This window comes from Stegostoma tigrinum, chromosome 26, assembly GCF_030684315.1.
Source record: "Stegostoma tigrinum isolate sSteTig4 chromosome 26, sSteTig4.hap1, whole genome shotgun sequence".
NCBI lineage: Eukaryota > Metazoa > Chordata > Chondrichthyes > Orectolobiformes > Stegostomatidae > Stegostoma > Stegostoma tigrinum.
The window spans coordinates 25977850-25999865 of record NC_081379.1 but is presented as its reverse complement, the minus strand read 5'-3'; the positions used below and the strand labels follow the sequence as shown (position 1 = coordinate 25999865).

General features: G+C 42.6%; 1 protein-coding gene across 4 annotated transcripts in view; it reads left to right on the top strand.

Annotated features, from left to right (window-relative positions):
* The first annotated feature begins 6389 nt into the window (after positions 1-6389).
* The window catches only part of LOC125464015 (CAP-Gly domain-containing linker protein 1-like), a 146652-nt gene continuing 131025 nt past the window's right edge, over positions 6390-22016 (top strand). For all 4 annotated transcript variants that reach the window (XM_059655062.1, XM_059655060.1, XM_059655059.1 and 1 more), the window contains exon 1: positions 6390-6496. The gene's annotated coding sequence lies outside the window, so the exon portion shown is untranslated. The remainder of the gene's footprint in view (positions 6497-22016) is intronic.

Below are 22016 nucleotides of genomic sequence, written 5' to 3'. Positions count from 1 at the left end.
TTGCAGGTGCTGGAGTTCTGAAACAAAAACAAATTGCTGGTTAAAAACTGCAAGTCTGGCAGCATCTTTGGCGAGAAAGCAGACTCTGCATTTCGGGTCCAGTTTCATGAACAATGTTTTCTTTTGTTAACACCTGTTCGTTATCTGGTTTCCATGTCTGGAACTCTATTCATTTTGTGCTTACACCCTCTTCTGGCGTCACTTGCTGTTCCAGTATCATATTCCCATTTCCCTTTACCCACACTGCTATTTTCCTTTTTTCTGGTCTGCTCCTGTCCCCAGCTCGGAGCTTCTGTCCTGTACAAAGCTATATCTTCCCTAACCAAAACCTAAACTCTCCTTTCCTGATGCACAGTTGTGCATTTACACACTGCCCACATAACCTCCAGCCGTAGCCACACCTTATCCTATTGTGAGAGGTAAGAGCCCACAATCCCCCCACCCCTATACCCTTTGATCCCTACATCTTGAGGAACTACATCTTTCTCCTTGAAAACATTAAATGTTTTGGCCTCAACCACTTTCTGTGACAGAATTCCACAGGCTCACCACTCTCTGGATAAAATAATTTCTCCTCTTGTTCGTACTAAATGGCCTACCCCAGTTCTGGGGTCCTCAGTCAATGGGCACATCCTGCCTGTGTTTGCCTGTCTAGTCCTTTTTAGAATTTTACAGATTTCTATGAGATCCCCTTTATTTGTCTAAACTCCAATGAACGTATCTATTGACAATAAAATTTATCCAGCGCACAGACTCCCTGTGCCCATTCTCCCATACCCAGTGGTGATTGTTGTCCAGAGCTAACATTCAACTTACTTCGTGCACACTCCCTTTACTGTATCTAACTGTTGAAATCAAATGCCCACCCAGTGTCCATAATCCCTTTATCCAGGGTCAACCTATTCTGTAGTGTCCACACTTTTCTCATGCAGTCTCCATGGTTTCTCTAACTGGAGCTCCTTTATCTAGTGCCCATGCTGTCTTTACTCATTACCCTACACTTCATTTATCCAGTGTTTACATAGAAATTTCCCTTTCTAACACTATTTATCTAGTGCTCACGGTCCCTGGCCGTATATCCAATGCTGACACTCCCGCCCAGCGTGTTGCAATATTAGTCTGCGCTGACAATGCTGATATCCAGTGTTGGTACTTCTGTATCTAAAGGTGATTATCCCTGTACCGTGTTCCCAGTTCTGTTACGTAATGTTGCTGGTCCTTGTATCTAATGGTAATATTCCCTGGACACTGTGACCACAGTCCCTTTAACCCATGCTGATGATGCCTGACATACTCTGCAACCAGTGCCAGTGTTGACACTTTGTGTGTCAACATTCCCTGCTGACAGTTCTTGTATCCAGTACTGACACTCTCTAGACTCAGTTGTGATAGTCAGTACACCCAGCACTAGCACTTTCTGTATCTAGCACTTGACAGTTCATGCAACTAGCATAGGCATTCTTTACACCAAGCAATGGCAATCCCTTTATGAAGTGCTGACAGTCATTGGACCAAACCCTATCAAATCCTATATATCCAATGCTGAGACTTGCTGGATCCAGTGCTGATCTCCCTATTGCCATTGATACCATTCCTTGGACCCAGTCTTGACAATCCCTGTATCCAATGCCCACACTACTCCTATCCAATGCCAGCAATGACTGTCCCTTGATCCAGCACAGGCATTCTCCAGATACAGCTGGCAGTCCCTGCATCCAGTGCTAAACATCAAAGCCAATACTCCCTATATCTAGTGGTAATGTTCCCTGTACCCAGCATTGACACTGTACTTGATGCTGACACTTTCTATATCCAGTGCTGACCGTCATTGGACTCAACACGGATACTCCTTGGCCCCAACTCTGGCAATCCCTGTATCAAGTGCTGACGCTTGCTTGATATATTGCTGACACTTCCTGGACACAAGGCTGACATTCCTTATATCTAGTGCTGACGGTCCTTTAATTAGTTCTAACACTCTCTGCCAATACTTTGTATATCCAGTGCTAATATCTCCTATTCCCAGAGGTAGCATTACACGGAATGCTGACTATTTCAAGAGTGCTGAATCTCCCTACATCCAGTGCTAACATTCACAGTAACCAGAGGTGACAATATATACAATGTTACTTTCCCCATATCCAGTGGTGACTCTCCCTTAAGGGTGAAGTCTCGACAGCCTTACCAGATCGTATGGCTACTCATTCAACCGAGAGGGACAGTTGGTGGTGATTTCATTTGAGGATTACTGTATCCCAGGCATGGCTGAGAAACTGAGTCTTTTACGGTAACCTTAGCTGATGCAGGAACTGAAATCACACTGCTAGCATAACTCTGCATTACAAACCAGCCATCCAGCCACTGAATTAACCAACTCTGACTCTCCCTATACCCAGTGGTGACTTTATATCTAGCTGACCAACCCTGACTCTCTCTATAGCCAGTGGTGACATTTTGTTCTGTTAAGACTCTCTATATTCTACAATGATACTATATCCAGTGCTGACACTATATCCAATGTGATCTCTCTGTATACAGTGAACAATATACCCAGTACTGATGTCCTCTACATTGAGTGGTGACCCTATACCCAGTGCTGACTTTCTCTATACCCAGGATTGATACTATACCCAGTGTTAACTCTATCTACACCCAGAGTTGACACTGTATCCAGCACTGACATCACCCCAGCACTTACTCTCTATGCCTGAGGTGACAGTATATTCCAGTGCAGGCTCCCTACATCCTGTGGGTCACTACACCCAGTGCTCACTCTGTACATCCTGTGGTGACAGTATACCCAGTGCTGACACTCTCTAGTCTGTGGTGACAGTATCTTCGGTGCTGACACACTTATCCAGTGCTGACTCTCTCTATGTCCAATGTTGATTCTCTGTACCCAGTGCTGACACTCACTACGTCGAGTGCTGAGTGTTGACTCCCTCTGAGGTTGTTGACTTGTTTGCCAAGCTTGTTTTTGTTCAGACGTTTCGCCACCATACTAGGAACGTGTTCAGTGAGGCCTCCAAGGAAGTGATGTTGTTTTACTCCACTTACATGCTGTCTGGTCCGTTTTGGCGAGTAGTGTCATTTCCGGTTTTGATCTGTATGGGTTCGTATGTGGGGTCCAATTCTATGTGTTTGTTGAATGCATCATGGGTTGAGAACCATGTCACTAGGAATTCCCATGCATCAAGAACATAGCAGAACTGACAATGAGACTCCTCCGATCACTAGGAAAAACGGTAGCACACCAGCCCACAGCTACTCTGCAACAAATACTCACAAGACCCTGGTCCCACAATGCGCAAAATCAATGAAGTTTACAAAATACCATACAATGACTGCCACAAGCATTACATCAGACAGACAGGAAGGAAACTAGCTATCAGAATACACGAACATCAACCAGAAGCAAAATGACATGACCAACTTTCCTTCATATCAGTACACTCGTAAAATGAAGGCCATCAGTTTAACTGGAACAACGCAACGATAGTAGGCCAAGTCAAATGTAGACATGCATGGGAATTCCTAGAGACATGGTTCTCTACCCGTAATGCTATCAACAAACATACTGAATTGGACCCCATTTACAACCCCATACAGATCAAATCTGGAAAATGACAGCAATCACCGTAACGGACTGGACAGTTTAAATTCCAAGCGGAGTAGAACAACATTGCTTCCTCAGAGACCTCACTGATCATGTTTCCTAGCATGGTGATGAAACGTCTGAACAAAAGCAAGCCAGCTTGGTGAGCAAGACAACAACCTCACCCGAGGCCCAAGTTACAAATCTTAACTAAAACCTGAAACACCCATGGGCACAACATGATAAAAATTGCCCGACAATGGGAAACCTTCACCAACAGATTGAGCACTACTTGCAAACAACTTCACTTTCTCCACAAATGCCTCAGGAACCAGGTACTACCCCGCAGCATGAAGTACAAACCTCCACTCACCAACCCACAGGCATATAAAATAGCTGAACAGAATGGATGCAGAATGCTATGATTAATAATTAATGATGCCCATAACTGACTCTACAGGTACAAACGGGAAATTTTACACCAAAAATCACAGTACCTAAACACTACAGCAATGGACTACAACCTTAGAAAAGGACATCACCATCAAACAACACAGGACCAAAACAAAGAAGAGACACAAATGACAGCAGTAATTTACTGATCTGATCCACCATAAAGACAAGGACAACCAACAAACTGGACACATGGATAAGAAACCTATCCAGCAGACGCCTCACAGAAACTGAGAAAGCTGTTTTATTACATGGACTGAACTATAACCACAAAGATGTGAACAGAACAGACTTCATGGCCAAGAGATAACAGGAACTGCAGAGGCTGGAGAATCCAAGATAACAAAGTGTGAAGCTGGATGAACACAGCAGGCCAAGCAGCATCTTAGGAGCGCAAAAGCTGACGTTTCGGGCCTAGACCCTCATCAGAAAAGGGGGATGGGGAGAGGGTGAGGCGGATCGAAGATGGATAGAGAAGATAGGTGGAGAGATGACAGACAAGTTAAAGAGCCGGGGATGGAGCCAGTAAAGGTGAATGTATTGGGGGGAGATAGGGAGGGGATAGGTCAGTCTGGAGAGGATGGACAGATCAAGGAAGCGGGATGAGGTTAGTAAGTAGGAAATAGGGGTGCAGCTTGAGGTGGGAGGAGGTGGTAGGTGAGAGGAAGAACAGGTTAGGGAGGCGGGGACGAGCTGAGCTGGTTTTGGAATGCAGTGGGGGGAGGAGAGATTTTGAAGCTTGTGAAATCCACATTGATACCATTGGGCTGCAGGGTTCCCAAGTGGAATATGAGTTGCTGTTCCTAAACCTTCAAAATCTCCCCTCCCTCTACTGCATCCCAAGGGCTGACTCTCCCTGTGCTGAGTGCTGACTCTCTGCGTGCTCTCCTCGTGCCCAGCGCTCACTCTCCCCGTGCCCAGTGCTCACTCTCCACGTGCCCAGTGCTGACTCTCCCCATGTCCAGCACTGACTGTCCCTGTGCCCAGTGCTGACTCTCCCCGTGCTCTCCCTGTGCCCAGCGCTGACTGTCCCATTGCTCTCCCCGTGCCCAGCGCTGACTCTCCCTCTGCCCAGCGCTGACTCTCCCCATACCAAATGCTGACTCTCCGCATGCTCTACCCATGCCCAATGCTGTCTCTCCCTGTGCCTAGCGCTGACACTCCCCATACCAAATGCCAACTCTCCACGTGCTCTCTCCATGTGCCCAGTGCTGACTCTCCGCGTGCTCTCCCCATGCCCAGCGTTGACCCTCCACATGCCCATCGTTGACCCTCCACGTGCCCAGTGCTGACTCTCTGTGTGCTCTACCCGTGCCCAGTGCTGACTCTCCCTGTGTTCAGCACTGACTCTCCCTTTGCTCTCCCCATGCCCAGCGCTGACTCTGCATGTGTTCAGTGCTGACTCTCCGCATGCTCTCCCCGTGCCCAGCACTGACTCTCCCCATGCCCAGAGCTGACTCCCCATGTGCTCTCCCCGTGTCCAGCGCTGACTCTCCCTGTGCCCAGCGCTGACTGTCCCCTTGCTCTCCCCGTGTCCAGTGCTGACTCTCCGCATGTTCTCCCTGTGCCCAGTGCTGACTCTCCCCGTGCTGAATCCCCCCGTACTCAGTGCTGATTCTCTCCGTGCTGAATCCCTCCATGCCAGCGCTGACTCTCCCTGTGCTGAATCCCCCCCCATACCCAGCGCTGACTCTCCACGTACCCAGCACTGACTCTCCCTGTGCTGAATCCCCCCCGTCCCAGCACTGACTCTCCCCGTACTGACTCTCCACGTACTCAGTGCTGACTCTCCCCGTGCTTGGCACTGACTCTCCCTGTGCCCGGTGCTGACTCTCCCCATGCTCGGCGCTGACTCTTCCCCATGCTCAGTGCTAACTCTCCCCAATGCCCAGTGCTGACTCTCCCCGTGCCCAGCGGTGACTCTGCCTGTGCCCAGTGCTGACTCTCCCTGTGCCCGGCACTGATGCTCTCCCTACCCGGTGCTGACTCTCCCCCTGCCTGGTGCTGAATCTCCCTGTGCCTGGCACTGACTCTTCCCCTGCCCAGTGCTGATTCTCCCCAATGCCCAGTGCTGACTCTCCCCGTGCCTGGTGCTGACTCTCCCCGTGCCCCGTGCTGACTCTCCCCGTGCCCGGCGCTGACCCTCCCCGTGCCCCATGCTGACCCTCCCCGTGCCCCGTGCTGACTCTCCCCGTGCCCGGCGCTGACCCTCCCCGTGCCCCGTGTTGACTCTCCCCGTGCCCGGCGCTGACCCTCCCCGTGCCCGGCGCTGACCCTCCCCGTGCCCCGTGTTGACTCTCCCCGTGCCCAGCGGTGAGTCACGGCTCGCTCTCTGTGGGCGGTGTCACCTGACGTCAGTTGGCGGGGCCGCCTCGCTTGCTGGGTGCTGCCGGGGCTCGCTGAGGCCTGTCCTATCCTGGAGCTGGCGTAAAGTTCCTCCAAGTCGAGGTGAGTTTTTAAAACCGGGAGTTTTTTTGACAGAGATCCTCGCCGGGGCCTCTGTGGGCTGTCGGCTGGCGGAGGCTCTGAGACGGTAAGCGTGGCTGGGCCTGGGCTCTCTGGCCAGGCCTTTGGGAAAGAGAGCGGCTGGAAGTTGAGGATTGTCGGCAGCAGTTAGAGCATTGACTGCCTTTATCCGAGTGTCAGGTACCGGGTACCCCAGTCTCTTAGTGCCACATCCAGCCGCCCTTTTCTCCGTGGATGTTGGATTATTCGGGTTGTATTTTTAAAGAATACACTTGCTGTTTTTGTCAGATGACATGGGGATTTGCTAACTCACTCAAGGTTTCTTTTATTTCGATTTTTTTTCCGGTCAGTTTTATCTCTGTTACTTTTCAAGTGTCCATTAAATTTAACTGTTGCACAACGATTGTAAACTGTATCTTAAAGCCATACCCATAAAATGAAAGGTGAAATTGCATTACAACCTTTTGAGTGCTTTGGACGCTTCTAAATTAGTATGCCTTACTTAAGTTATTGAAATCCAGTTTATTTTAAGGTTGCATCATGGATTAAGTTCCAACCAACGGGCCATGTGATATCCTGAGTTGGTTTTGACCAGCTCTCTGTTTGTCATGTTCATTTGTTTCAGGCTAGTTTTTTTTTTCTTTGCAGCCTTAGTTATTTCCAGTTATTTTCTTAAATTCCTTATTACTGATTAGTTAATTATTCAGAACAAAATCCACATAGAGAGATAGTAAGTTATTTGGGTTTTGCACAATTATAGATCTTTCACTTCAATCCGTTCAGAGATGTTATCACATTTCTAGAGCAGGTGGGAATTGAAGTTGGGTCACCTGTTGTGTGCAATTATTTTAGTTTCAAGAACCGCTACAATCTCTTCCTACTCTATCTCTATTTCATCCAGCCCTGCAACTCTTCAGGACATCTGTGCTCCTCTAATTCTAGACTCTTGAACATTACTGATTTTAATCTTTCCACTATAAGTGGCCATGCCTTAAACTGCCTTTGCCCTAAGCTGTGGAATTCCTTCTCTAAACCTTTCTGCCTCACTTCCTTGTTTTTCTCCTTCAAGACACTCATAGCATCATATAGCATGGAATCAGACCTTTTGGTCCAACTAGTCCATGCTGACCATTTTCCCAAACTATAGTAGTCCCCCTTGCCTGTGTTTGGCCCATACCCCTACAAACTTTCCTATTCATGTACTTATCCAAATGCCTTTTAAATGTTGTGACTGTAGCTGAATTCACCGTTTCCTCTGACAGTTTATTCCACACATGATCCATTCTGTTTTTTAAAAAAAAATTGCCCCTTGTGTCCTCTTTAAAACTTTCTGATCTTAAAAATATGTCCTCTTGTTTTGAACTCCCCCACCCAAGGGAAAAGCCCACGCTTTCGCCTTATCTATGCTCCTCATGATTTAAAACTTTTGTGAGGTTACCCTGCAATCTGTCTTGCTCCGGTGAGAAAAGTCCCAGCCTATCCAGCCTCTCTCCATAACTCATTCCAGTAACATCCTGGTAAGTCTTTTCTGGACTCTCCCCTATTTAATAATACCTTTCCTATAGCAGGGTGACCTGAACTGCACACAGTACACCAGGAGAGGCCTCACCAACAATCTGTACAATGTCAGCATCATGTCCCATCTGATATACTCAAAGGTCTGAGCAATGAAACAATGCTAAATACCTTCTTGACTATCCTGCCTACCTGTAATGCAAATTGCAAAGAATTATGTACCTGAACCCCCATGTCCCTCAGTTCTACAGTAATACCGAGGGCCCTACCATTAATTGTATAAGTACTACCCTTGTTTGTTTTACCAAAATGCAATATCTTTCACCAATCCAAATGAAACTCTGTCACTCCTCAGTTCATTGACCCAATTGATCAAGATCTCTGTAATTTTAGATAACCTTCTTCACTATCTGCTGTATCATCAATTTTGGTGTCATCTGCAACCTTACTAACCATGTCTCCTATATTCTGATACCAATCATTTATATAAATGACAAGCAAGTGGACCCACCACCAATCCTCATGGAACACTGCTGGCTGTAGGTCTCCAATCTCAAAAACAATCCTCCACTATCACCTCGTGTCTTTTACTGTCAAGCCAATTTTGTAGTCAATTGCCAAGCTCTCACTGAACTTTGCTAATTAGTCTACCATTTGGAACCTTGTCAGAGGCTTTACTAAAGTTCACATAAACAACATCTACAACTCTGCCTTCATCAATCTTTTTGCTTACTTCCTTAAAAAACTTAATCAAGCTTGAGTGACATGATTTCCCTTGTGCAAAACCATTATAGCTATCCCTAATCAGTCTTTGTCTTCAAATACATATAAACCCTATCTTTCACCGGCAGCTCATCAGTGGTTATAGATGCAAATATTTCTTCCCCATCTTCCCACAACATCCTGTGATACACTACGTCAGGTCCCAGAGATTTATCCACGTTGTTACCCTCCAGCACTTCCTCTTGTAATATAACTGTTTTCAAAACATCGATATTCCCTGTTATCTAGCCTGTAATTCTTTGTCCAATGTAAAAACTGATGTGAAATGTTCATTTAGTATCCCTCCCATCTCCTGAGGTTCCAACCACAGGCAACCTCATTGATCTTTCAGTGGCCTTATTCTCTTTCTAGTTGCTCTTTTGCTGTCTTTGGATTGTCCTTAATCTTTTTGGCAAGGTGATCTCAATGCCCCTCCTTGCCTTCATGATATCCCTCTTCAGAATCCCTTCAAATTCATGTCTTTGATTAATCTTTGGATATTTGTTCAAATGCCCATAAGCAAACCATAGTCCAGTATTGTTTTATTCAGCTCCTGTGAAGTGCTTTGGACATTTCAATTTGAAGGATCTATATAAATACAAGTGTTTTCTTCTAAAATCATTATAATGGTTGTCAATATAACTAAATAGAACCACAATTCATAAAAAATATATTTTGTAAGCTCCAACTGTGTCATTTTATGTAATTCTGAAGGTATAAAAATAAACTGAGACAGATTATTGTGGTGTGAATGACAAACCGGTTTGGTCTCATGGATGCCTAAATTAGTGGGTGGCTGTGTGTGTGTACATTAACGTTGCTAAGTTGAAGTTGGGTGGTTCCTTTTGAGGTGGAAACAACGTTTCAATTTGTGCTGTTTTTGTTCTATTCCAGCATAGGTTTAGTTTAGGTTTGGAATGAATAGGTGGCGTTTTTCCTGGGATTGTACAAGTTGTGAGAAAAGTATCTAGGTGAATTACATTTTGTAAGCAGGAAATGCTGAGGTCAGCTAGGATCTGTGGCATGAGAGATGCTGTAGGCTGTCACCTGACATCAAAACCAGAAGAGAGTTCCATTATTCATGCATTGGAACTATTTGGTCTGGTTGTTTACAAGATGGAGACTCTGTAGATAAGGATGAGTCAACTAAGCTGAAAGAAGCAAGCTATGCAAATGTGCAGCATTTTGAAGGACAAAAGCTCATGTGTATATGTATTGCAATTTTTTCACCTCTGAATACCCCCAGAATTCATTAAACTGTGTGTGCGGATTGATCAAAAAGTTCACAATGAATATCAAATGTGATGCTGAGGTTAATTTCAAACTACCAGGGAACATTGGAAAATCTGGAAAGGATGCAGTAGGAGTGAAAATATCACACTGTTGTGTTGATCTCGGCTGGAAATAACACTGGGCATGTCAGATGTCAGAATGAAACCTAGCTTGAGAGATCATGTGATTTAATTTTTGCAAATAGTTACTGTGGTGGTTGATCCCTGAAACACATACACAAGGCTATTGATGTCTTTAAAAGCAAAACACAAAATAAAACAATACAAACAAAAGTATGCATTTAATAAAGTTAGACTTTAACCCACAGAGCACAACACATTTTTTTGCTGATACTTCAGCAGTATAAATATCCCAACATTAACACTACTTGTGTCTTGTCAGGTACTTGACTGAAGGTACATCCTGCCTTAGAAATTATGTATCTCATCACTGTTTCAAATGACATTCGGAGCCTTTTTCAAAAAAAGTTCATAAAACTAATTGACTGTATTTTAAGATTGAAGTTGTTAATATTTTATGTGTATCCTACACATTTTATCACACTATATACCATTTTGCGTGGGGCAGTGATGCTGATGGCAGGAAGATAAAAGGCCATTGATGATTGAGAAAATTGAAGAAAGATAGGACACAATACCCACAAAATATTTAAAAGAGGAGCTGCAGAAATTAGTCAAGGTTTGCACTCTCTTTAGGGAAGCATTGTAAACTACCCAAATTTTGTGCAATGACTAACCCTGCTCTTTTTAAAAGGGAGAAACAAAATGTACAAGGTATGTTGAGAGGAAAATAGTATAAATTTATGGGAGGCTCCTTTTGGTTAACATTTACTTTTCATTAAGGTCTTTATTGATGCAGGAAATGTTGTGATTATGCTATGTTATTTCTTAGCAAAGTTTTTGTTGCTGTACCAGACTGAAGTATTCCACAAGGTAGGAATACATGGGATGAGAGCTAAGCTCGTGAACTGAGTCAAAACCATTGAAAGCAAAGGGTTATTAGCGTGGTGAAGGTTCTGGAGCAGGTTGTCAGAGGGGTCTGTGCTGCTGCGGCTTCTGTTCTTATTGATTGCTAAGTGGAAAACAAAAAGCAAATCTGGTAAGTTTGCAGGTGATGCCAAATGGGCAAGTGTTCAAAAATGTGGGGGAGGGAAATTCAGTTCCTGAAAGAAGCAAAGTTAGAAACAGTAGTGACATCGGTCACTATCTTTCAAAACTTATTGGGTGGAAGGGGATTGTTCCAAACGTTTTACCATAATTCAAGAAAGTGACTGGAAAAGTACAGGCCTGTCAGCTTAACTGCAATCACAAAGAGTCTGGGTCTCTGGATTAGCAGTGCAATGACAATACCACTAGGCCATGGTTGCCCCTGCATTTTTGACAGAAGACGGTGATAGCAAATTATGTTTTCAGAGTATAAATTGGTTTGCACTGGTGTTCTCAAAAGATCAGTTTTGGGTTTATTGTCTTTTCAGTTTTGCTGGATGACTTGTATGTAGACAGCAATATGATAAGTTTGCAGATCGTATAATACTTGGCAGATGATGCATTTTGGGAGGTTTCATAAGGAAAAGAAGTATGCTATAAACAGCAAAATTTTGAAAAGTGTGGGTGAACATCAAGACCTTTGTATCTTTAAATACTTTAAAAGGTGACATGATAAGCAAGATGATTATAAAGAGTATATGGATTACTTAGGTTTATGGTTAGAGACTTAGACTATGAAACAAAAGTTTGCTAGAATTTTAAAAGTCACTGTTTAGGCCATAATTGGAATATTTTGTGAACAGTTCTTGGTAAAGATGTAAAGGCTTCGGAAAAGGTGTACAGGGGATTTGTCAGAATATAATTAGAATAGATACTTCAGGTGTGAAGAAAGGTTAGGTTAGTAATGTTAAGATTGCTCTCCTTTAGAATGAAGACGTTTAAGTGCAGATATCTAATAGAGGATTTGATAGTGATGAGGTTCTGAGAGATAGAGAAAAGCTATTCCCCTGATGAATGAATCAATTTCCAGAAATCATAGATGTAAGATCATTTGAAAAAGATTCAACTGGGAGCTGAGGATATTTTTTAATTTGTTGGAATCTGGAATGTTCTACCTGAAATAGCATTAGCTGTCAATTCCATTAATTTTCAAAGGGAGTTGAACGGAACACTTGAGGATGAGAAAAGTAGAGTTATGAGCAAAAGCTGAGGGTGTGCAGTTAACCACAGCTCTACTTGCAGAAATGCAGTACAGGTATAGCTGTCTGAATGGCTTCCTTGTGGTCTAAATTTCTGATTCTAACAGAAGGTGAGGGCAAACTGAATAGGTTGAGAAGTTGGTCTGAGTAGCAAATAGCATTTTGTACTGAAAACGCATGGCAATTAAACCACAAGCGATAATAAAAATGCTGTCTTTTCTGTGGATGTTTCCATGCTGTTTTGTTTCTGTTTTCAAAGTATATACAGGATTTTGCTGACTATTTTAAACTTTAATATTGTTTATTTTGAAAATAAAAATTTGAATTTTGAAGATGAATGTTTCTGTGGAATTCTGTACTTGTCAATTTTGGAGAAACAGTTGGATATTTGACATCGAGAATATATTTACTATGCTACTTGCCACAAGTGTAAAAGTTTATCATATCCTGCAGGTCACCTTCATAAACAGTGAGGCATGAAACAATTTAAAATCTAAATTAGAGCAAGAAGTGCAGATTATGTCTTCCAAAAATGTATTGCAATGTGAACGGATTTTGTTTTTGACTTGTTACAGGTAGTTTCCCATTGCCAGTAATCAAACTTCAAGCAACAATGCAACAGGAGAATAACAATAGATATTGAGAGTGCATTTGTTATTCACCATTTTCTGTTTAATAGTGATGATAACACAAGATAAGACAAAATGATTTTGAGAAGGTTAGAAAAGAATTACATTTGATTATTGAATCTTTTTTTTGAATTGAGTAAAAGGAGTCCTTGCTGATTCAGGAACTCTGATTTAGTACACTGAACTTTTGAGTACTATTTTATGACACTCCATGTATCTGCATGTATATCTGTAGAACAGTTATATTTCCATAGACAACCTGCATAAACCAAAACTACAAACTGTGTAAGACTACCAGTTGCTTGAGATTACTGCACATTAGTCCGAGACAGGCTAAAAGCATTAGTCAACCACGGCATTTGTTGCCCATCTGTAAATGTCCCTTTGAAGCTATTGAAGAAGGATCACTGGACTTGAAATCTTAACTCTGTTTCTCTTTCCACAGATGCTACTAGATCTATCGAGTTTCTCTTGCAATTTCTGCTTTTATTTGTTTCAGATCTTATTTCATTTTGCCTGAGAAGGCATTATTGAGGTGCGTGTTTGAATTGCTGCAGTCTGTGTGAATACGTACACACTTAGTGCTGTTAGGTTGGGAATTTCAGGGTTTTGATGCAGTGACTGTGAATGAGTGGCAATGTTGCAAATCAGGATGGTGTATATAGGTGGGAGGATGCTTGCTGTTGATTTTTGTTTTATGTTTGCTGCACTTATCCTTCTAGATGATGCAGGTTCCAAGGTTGGCACATGCATATGAAGCAAGTTTGATGAATTGCAGCATCATATCCTATGAATGGTATAAACCACTGCAGCTCTGCATCATTGTTGATTTTGCTTTGGGTGGTGAGAAGCTCCTTGATGATGGAACCACACTCATCAAGGAAATATAATATTCCATCACACTCTTGACTTGTGTTTTGTGAATAGTGGACATGCTCCAGGGAGCCAGGACAGGAAGTGAATTACTCACCCCAGAATTCCCTGCTTCTGACACCTGCTTTTGTAGCCACAATGTTAGTGTGGCTGATCTGGTTATTATTCTGGTCAGTAATAAACTCCCAAAGATGTTATTAGTGGAGAATTCAGTGTTGGTGACACCGCTGTACATCATGGGTGGGTGGTTAGGTTCACTCTTTTTGAATGTGGTTATCACTACTATGAATGTTACTTGCCTTTTATTAGCGCAAACCTGAATGCTATCCAGGACTTTGGTCACAAACCACTTCAGTTTCTGCAGTGTTGAGGACAGTGTTGTGTAATTATTTATGTAGATTCTACTTTTGTCTTTATTGGAGGGAGGGTCGTTGATAAAATAGCTTAGGATTAATGAATTTTTGACGTTACTGTAAGGAATGCCTGATTGATATCCTGTGGTTTAGTCTCTAACAGCCACAGCCTTTGGATATGAGTTTGCTTGCTGAGCTGGAAGGTTAGTTTTCACAGCCTTTTTTATTGGACAGGCATAACTCCAGTTGTGGAACTTTTTGCCTGATTGCTATTGATTTCAATATTGCTAGTCCTCTTGATGCCATTTTTGGTGAATTACTGCCTTCATGTCAAGGGCTATCACTCTCCTTTTCTCTGGAATTTACTTCCATGTTTGGTCTAAGGTTGCAGGGCCTGGAGAGAGTCTATTGTTAAAGTGATAGCGTCCCAGCCTCTGAGCCAGACATCCCTGTTGAAGTCCCACAAGTGTCATAACAGGTTGCTTCAAAGTTACTTGTTATGAGGACTGGAGTCTTGGTGGAGTGAGAACTGAGCAGGTTGTTGTTAACAACTGTTGCTCGATATCACTGCTAATGATATATTTCGTCAATATGGTCCAGAGTAGACAGAGGGTACATAATTGCCAGGTTTGGATTTGTCCTATATTTTGTTAATGGGGCATAATTGGGCAATTTTCCACATTTTAGTTTTAAGTCCCATGCCAGGATTTTAGGAAAATAATCTAAGCTAACACTCCAATGTTGCATTATTTGAAATGCTGACTTCTGGTTAATCTGTTAAATTAAATCCCATCGACAGTTTGTTTAAAAAAAATCCTGTGGCAAAATTCCAAGATAAACATAGAGTTTTTGTGAAAACATGGCTAATGTTCTGCATCCAGCAACAGCAAAGTAGTCTATCACTCATTTCTTTAGCATTTTGTATGCTAACTTTCTGCTGCATTTGTGTACATAACAGTAAAGACCACTAGGAAATTAATTGCCTGTGGAATACTTTGGGAGATCCTGAGGGTGTGATCATGTGTATTTCTTTTGTAATCTTTCATCTCCATTTCTGTAATTTTCCTAATGTTATTTATATTTTCTGTTCTGCAGTTGATAGTGTTGTACTTGTATATTTTGTTCACTGTCAGCCATCCAAATAGAAATTCCATCTTTCTGGTTGCATAAGGTTCAGATTGCTAATGAAATTATCATTTAGAATCTCTTTTATCCTGGTGGGATCAAATTTGTTGAACATCACCATCTCTACCCATCTATCCACTTTCATTATAGTTGGTTCTTTAATTGGGAAAGCCAAGTTTAGAGAGCGTTTATATGTTTTACTAACTTAATATAAAACTTTGTTTACTATGAAATATGATTGGAACATGAAAGTCTCTCGATAGGAATGTCTTGTGATTAAGCAATTTGGGATCACCTAACCTGCATGTTGTAAATATGCCTCAAGTTTTGTCTTTTTTTGTTCTAGCAATAAATTGTGCTTTGTGATCGTACCGAAGTGGCTTTTAGTTAGGTATGAACCTCCATTATTATTGATGGGTAATTCTCCCAGAGGGCAATTGCAGCTGATTGTAATGATACCCATATTCTATATGGTTTAGGAGTGGAAGTGTGGGCTGAATTGTGTTCTCTTTCTTAATAAGTGTCACTGTTCCCACAATCAATCCAGTATGATGTGTTAAGTCAGCCTAATGCAGAACAAACTTGAAATGTTCTTGGGCATTTTGTTGAGCCATGCAGATAAAGTAATGTATTGAGTTCATTGATTTCAATTTGTGATGTCTCCTAAAAATATAAGTCATGTTGAAGTTTAATGCAAATGTTAGCAGTAAGGGTTGTATCAGTGACTCACATGCATTGTGCTGATGACAAGTTATTCTCATCTTTCTGCAGAAGATGTGTTCAGAATTTTTGGTGTTTAGTATTCTTCCAGTGTTTTCATGGATTCCTTTTGTTTCAGTCTTATTTTTAGAAGCTAAAAATGAGTGAAAAAGATTCCTCTGTTATCCAGTTTTAACAAGCTGTGGGACCATTATCTATTGCGGATTGATTCAGCTTTTCTGATGATAGAGATTATAATCAAGTATACAAACTTTCCAAATCTGATCTTGATCTCATCTAGGAGAAGAATTTCCCTTTGATTTTCTTTGGGATGCAGAGATTAGCAGAAGGCTGGTGGATTTTGAATTCGAGTCAGGAATCCGGTCAGCCCATATTTTGTGCTATAAAATATTTAAAATATGTGTACGTGGAGCTGATGAGAGTTAGCTTTCACAGCTTTGAGCAGTTGTGTTTAATTCATTTGTGGTGATCACATTGGTTTGAAAAAGATACTTAAGGTTTCAGGATTCCATCTGTGATGCAGTGCCCCGGACAAGCTTATTTTCTCAAGCTGATGTGTTGTTACGGCACAGCCAGGGAAACCAAATCAATATAAAAAGCAACTTTGGAGTATTTTCATTGGCAGGAAGTATGCTAATTGTCACACAGTATAAACAAAACTTTTGAGGAATTTATTTTTGAAAGGAACCAGCTTGTGAAGTTTTTCTGCCCTTTTTACCACTAAGTACTGTATTTAGAAGATCAAGATAATGTAAAATTTGCCATAAAACTACATTTGGTCATTTTTAGGCAGCCTTCTAATTACAATAAAACCTGAAAGAGCTGTGGATGCTGTAAATCCAAACAAAAACAGAAATTGCTGGAAAAGCTGAGCAGGCCTGACAGCGTCTATGGCGTGAAATCAGAGTTAAGAATTCATGTCGAGTGACTTCCCCAGAACTGATGGTAGCTAGGAAATGTATTTGTTTATGTGCAGAAGATAGGGTGGGCGCAGGGGATAAGGAGTAAATGATAGATAAGGATAGAGCCTAAAGAGAGAGAACAACAGTTAGACAGGCAAGGGAGTGGATAATGATAATGTTGGTATTTGTCTGTTGACTAGAAGACCTGAGTTCTACCCTGCCTTTATAGTAAGCATTGAGGCTTTCCAAGAGTATCAATTTAATTGACCCTAAGGTTCTTGCGAAGATTTTAGTTGCCCCCAACTGTGACTTCTCCGAAGTAGAATGGAGAGCTTGCTTTCAGATGTGGATAGAATCTTCTGCATTATTCAGGAAAATCTTTTGGTGGACCGATGTTGCAAAAATTACTTTAGCTGACATGAAGTTTGTTTCAGTGAGATGCAATTATTCTCTTCCTGTGTGGGACGCCCACTCTGAATCTTGAGAATACCTCACAGCCATTTCCATCGTACTTAGCTAAAACATGCAAAATAATCCAACTTTACTTGTGCCATTGTTGAAATATCCATTTCTGAAAATATGAAACAATTTGATACTTGATACTTTGCTCCATAATCCTAGAGATAAAACCTCTTATTAAACACTTGGTAAATTTTTTAGAGAAAGAAGTATGAAAGGCGTGATACCTTAAAAACAATTTGTTAAAATTGCATCTTACAATTCATGTATCAGCGATATTTCTAATAAACCAAAGATTGCAAATGTAGTTGTGTTTTTGTTGTGCTATTTTTATGCAAATAGATCTGAAGAATCGTTAGAAGTATCATGCCCAAACTAGTTTTTAATGTGATCGGAGATAATGGGAACTGCAGATGCTGGGGAATCTGAAATAAAATGTGGAGCTGGATGAACACAGCAGGCCAAGCAGCATCTTAGGAGCACAAAAGCTGACGTTTTGGGCCTAGACCCTTCATCAGAAAAGGGGGATGGGAGAAGGATTCTGAAATAAATAGGGAGAGAGGGGGAGGCGGACTAAAGGTGGATAGAGGAGAAGATAGGTGGAGAGGAGAGTATGAGTGGGGAGGTAGGGAGGGGATAGGTCAGTCCGGGGAGGACGGACAGGTCAAGGGGGCGGGATGAGGTTAGTAGGTAGGAAATGGAGGTGCGGCTTGAGGTGGAAGGAGTAGCTAGGTGAGAGGAAGAACAGGTTAGGCAGGCAGGGACGAGCTCGGCTGGTTTGGGATGCAGTGGGGGGAGGGGAGATTTTTGAAGCAGGTGAAATCCACGTTGATACCATTGGGCTGCAGGGTTCCCAAGTGGAAAATGAGGTGCTGTTCCTGCAACCTGCGGGTGCCATCATTGTTGCACTGCAGGAGGCCCAGGATGGACGTGTCATCTAAGGAATGGGAGGGGGAGTTGAAATGGTTCGCGACTGGGAGGTGTAATTGTTTATTGCGAACCGAGCGTAGGTGTTCTGCAAAGCGGTCCCCAAGCCTCTGCTTGGTTTCCCCAACGTAGAGGAAGCCACACCGTATACAGTGGATATAGTATACCACATTGGCAGATGTGCTGGTGAACATCTGCTTGATGTGGGAAGTCATCTTGGGGCCTGGAATGGGGGTGAGGGAGGAGGTATGGGGGCAAGTGTAGCTCTTCCTGCGGTTGCAGGGGAAAGTGCCGAGTGTGGTGGGGTTGGCGGAGAATGTGGAGCAGACAAGGGAGTCGTGGAGAGTGGTCTGTCTGGAAGGCAGACAAGGCTGGGGATGGAAAAATGTCTTTAGTGGTGGAGTCGGATTGTAGATGGCCGAAATGTCGGAGGATGATGCGTTGTATCCGGAGGTTGGTGGGGTGGAAATGTGAGGACCAGGGGATTCTCTTTTGGCGGTTATTGCGGGGGCGGGGTGTGAGGGATGAGTTTCAGGGAATGCGGGAGACACGTTCGAGGGCGTTCTCGACCACTGCGGGGGGTGGGGAGTGGGGGCGGAGTTGCGGGCCTTGCTTTTAATGTGTCAGTTTGCTGATCTTACAGAATTTTGGCTGTACATTAGGTGTAGCAAAGTAAACATCAAATGTATGTATTTGATGTGATTAGTTGTTGTAGAATATAGATTTATTACGTTGAATGCCTTGAAGAAATTCTTGGCTTGATTTTTCTTTGGTGTATGAATACATGCAGAAAGGCTTTGCTTCGAATAGTACAATGTGTTGAGCAACTTCTCCTTTCTGCAGTTAAGTTTCACTTCTGAAGAGTTAAGATTTAAAGGAGGCAGCACGTGTTCATGTTTGCTTCCTTAGAGCAATCTTGTTTAATGTTAATAATATCTTTATCTGTGCTCAGTGTGAATGACATTGCGACATTCCACCTTACTGAAGCATGGGGCGAACAATACAGTAGTAAGATTAGAAAAATGTTTGGTGTATCTTCAATGTGTTGCCTGTTCTGCTAGTTTAGTCTGAGACAAATATGTAATGTATTTTGATTTTTGAAGTTGAAGTAGATTTTAATTTAGAATAGAGCTGAATGCAGGCAGATTTTTTCCTCTCGATTAAATCTGAGCGCTAAATTCAGAATAATTAAGTAGTGCAAAGTATGACATTAATGTAGGCACTTGGGAATGCCATCACTGCTGTGAATAAAAAATTTTGATTATTCAAATCAGATCATTTAATGAGGACCAGTAAATACATATTTATGTTTGCATCTGTGCTGTGTATTTTTGACATTTAATCTTCCTCAAGCATAGCTTGGTCTTAATTCATCAAGGATAATTGTTCTGATACAGATCAAACAACTGCCAATTGATTTTTGATGTACTTATCAATAAAGATAAAAATACCTTCTAAAGCCTATTTAGTATTATTTTATTTAGTTTTAAAAATGAGTTTAGAACATTATTTTCTCTTGTATGAGGTAGAGGCAAGGTCTTGAAAGGATATAAATGGGGAAGATTTAGTGAAACTGGGAATTGATTTATGTCAGCAAGAACAGGAATAAAATGAGTGATCAAGGGTTTAATGTGCAGTATTGCTACAGGAATAAGGTTTTAGATAAGCTGAAATTTGCTGACTGTGGAGGATGGGAGACCAGCAAAGTGAAATAGTTGAGCCTGAAGGTGTAGAGGCAATTTTAAAAAAGGCATCAGTAAGTAATGTGTGGAAGCAGGGCTTACATGATTGTAATACATAAATTATAAAAGTTAACTAAATACGTAGTAATGGCTGGACAGGTGGTGTGCTGTAGCTGTATGATGTGGGAGCTGGCTGATCCCATTGTGAACGGCAGCGACCACATCTGCAGCAAGTGTTGGTTGCTGGAAGAACTCCGGATCAGAATTAATGATCTGGAATCTGAGCTTCAAACTCTGCGGCACATCGGGAGGGGGAGAGTTACCTGGACACTTTGTTTCAGGAGGCAGTCACACCTGGTAGATTAAGTAATTCAAATTCAAAAAGTGTTCAGGGACAACTGGGTGTGACTGTAAGTGAGGCAGGTAAAGGGATTCAGAGTTCAGGAGTGCAGGAGCCTTAGCCCTTGATCTTGACCAACAGGTGTGAAATTCTTGCTCCCTTTACAGATGAGGGAAAGGACTGTGGACAGGATGAGCCAGCTGACCACGGCACCATGGTGCAGAAGGCCATTTGAGAGGGGAGCAAAAAGACAGGTAGTGGTTATAGGGGATTCTATAATTAGGGGGACAGATAGTATCCTAAGCAAGCCGGATCGGGAGTCCCGCATGGTGTGCTGCCTGCCCAGTGCCAGGGTGCGGGACATCTCTGACCGGCTTGAAAGGATATTGGAGTGGGAGGGGGAGGATCCAGTTGTTGTGGCCACTTTGGGGCTATCAGCACAGCTAGGGTAGAGGACCTGCTCAGGGATTATCAAGCACTAGGAAAGAAATTGAAGTACAGGCCCTCAAGGGTCATAATCTCCAGATCACTGCCTGAGCCACGTGCCAATTGGCATAGGGAAAAGAAAGTTAGGGAATTAAACGCGTGGCTAAGGGATTGTGGGAAAGAGGGATTCCATTTCATGGCGCATTGGCATCAGTTTTGGAACTGGGGGGATCTGTACCGTTGGGATGGCCTCCACCTGAACCGATCTGGAACCAGTGTTCTAGTGAAAAGGATAAATAGGGTGGTCAGTAGGACTTCAAACTTCTGAGTTTGGGGGGGTGGGGGAGAAGGGAAAGCAGAAGTGACAGGGAGTATGGAGTTAATGGAAAGATAAGCAGCAGGATAGCATGTGTACAGGTGGGCTTAAGCTCGAGGCAGACTAGGAATATAGCAAAAGGGGTAGCCTAAGACATCTTAGGATTTTCAATATCTCTAATAGTAATAAGAAGCTTAGCATTAAGGTACTTTACTTAAATGCTCATTGTATTCGCAACAAAGTAGATGAATTAACTGCACAAATCATCTTGAATGATTATGATGTGGTAGGTATCACAAAGACATGGTTGCAGGGAGCTCAGGACTGGCAGTTAAACATCCAAGGATTCACAACATATCAGAAAGACAGGGAGGTGGGCAGAGGGGGCAGGGTTGTCTTGTTAGTTAAGAATGAAATTAAATCTACGGCACTGAATGACATAGGGTCAGAGGATGTGGAGTCTGTGTGGGTGGAATTGAGGAACCACAAAAGTTTTTTTTTAAAAAAACCATAATGGGAGTTATGTACATAACTCCTAACAGTGATCAGGACCAGGGGCGCAAGATGCACCAGGAAATAGGGCATGTCAGAAAGGCAAGGTCACGGTGATCATGGGGGACTTCAATATGCAGGTGGACTGGGTGAATAATGTTGCCGGTGGATCCAAAGAAAGGGAATTCATGGAATGTTTACAGGATGGCTTTTTGGAACAGCTTGTGATGGAGCCTACAAGGGAGCAGACTATCCTGGACTTAGTGCTACGTAATGAGCCTGACTTTATAAAAGATCTTAAGGTAGGGGAACACTTAGGAGGCAGCGATCATAATGTGATAGAGTTGTGTCTACAGTTTGAAAGAGAGAAGGCAAAATCGGATGTAATGGTGTTACAGTTAAATAAAGGTAATTACAGGGGCATGAGAGAGGAATTGACGAAAATCCACTAGAAGCAGAGCCTAGCGTGGAAGACAGTAGAACAACAATGGCAGGAGTTTTTA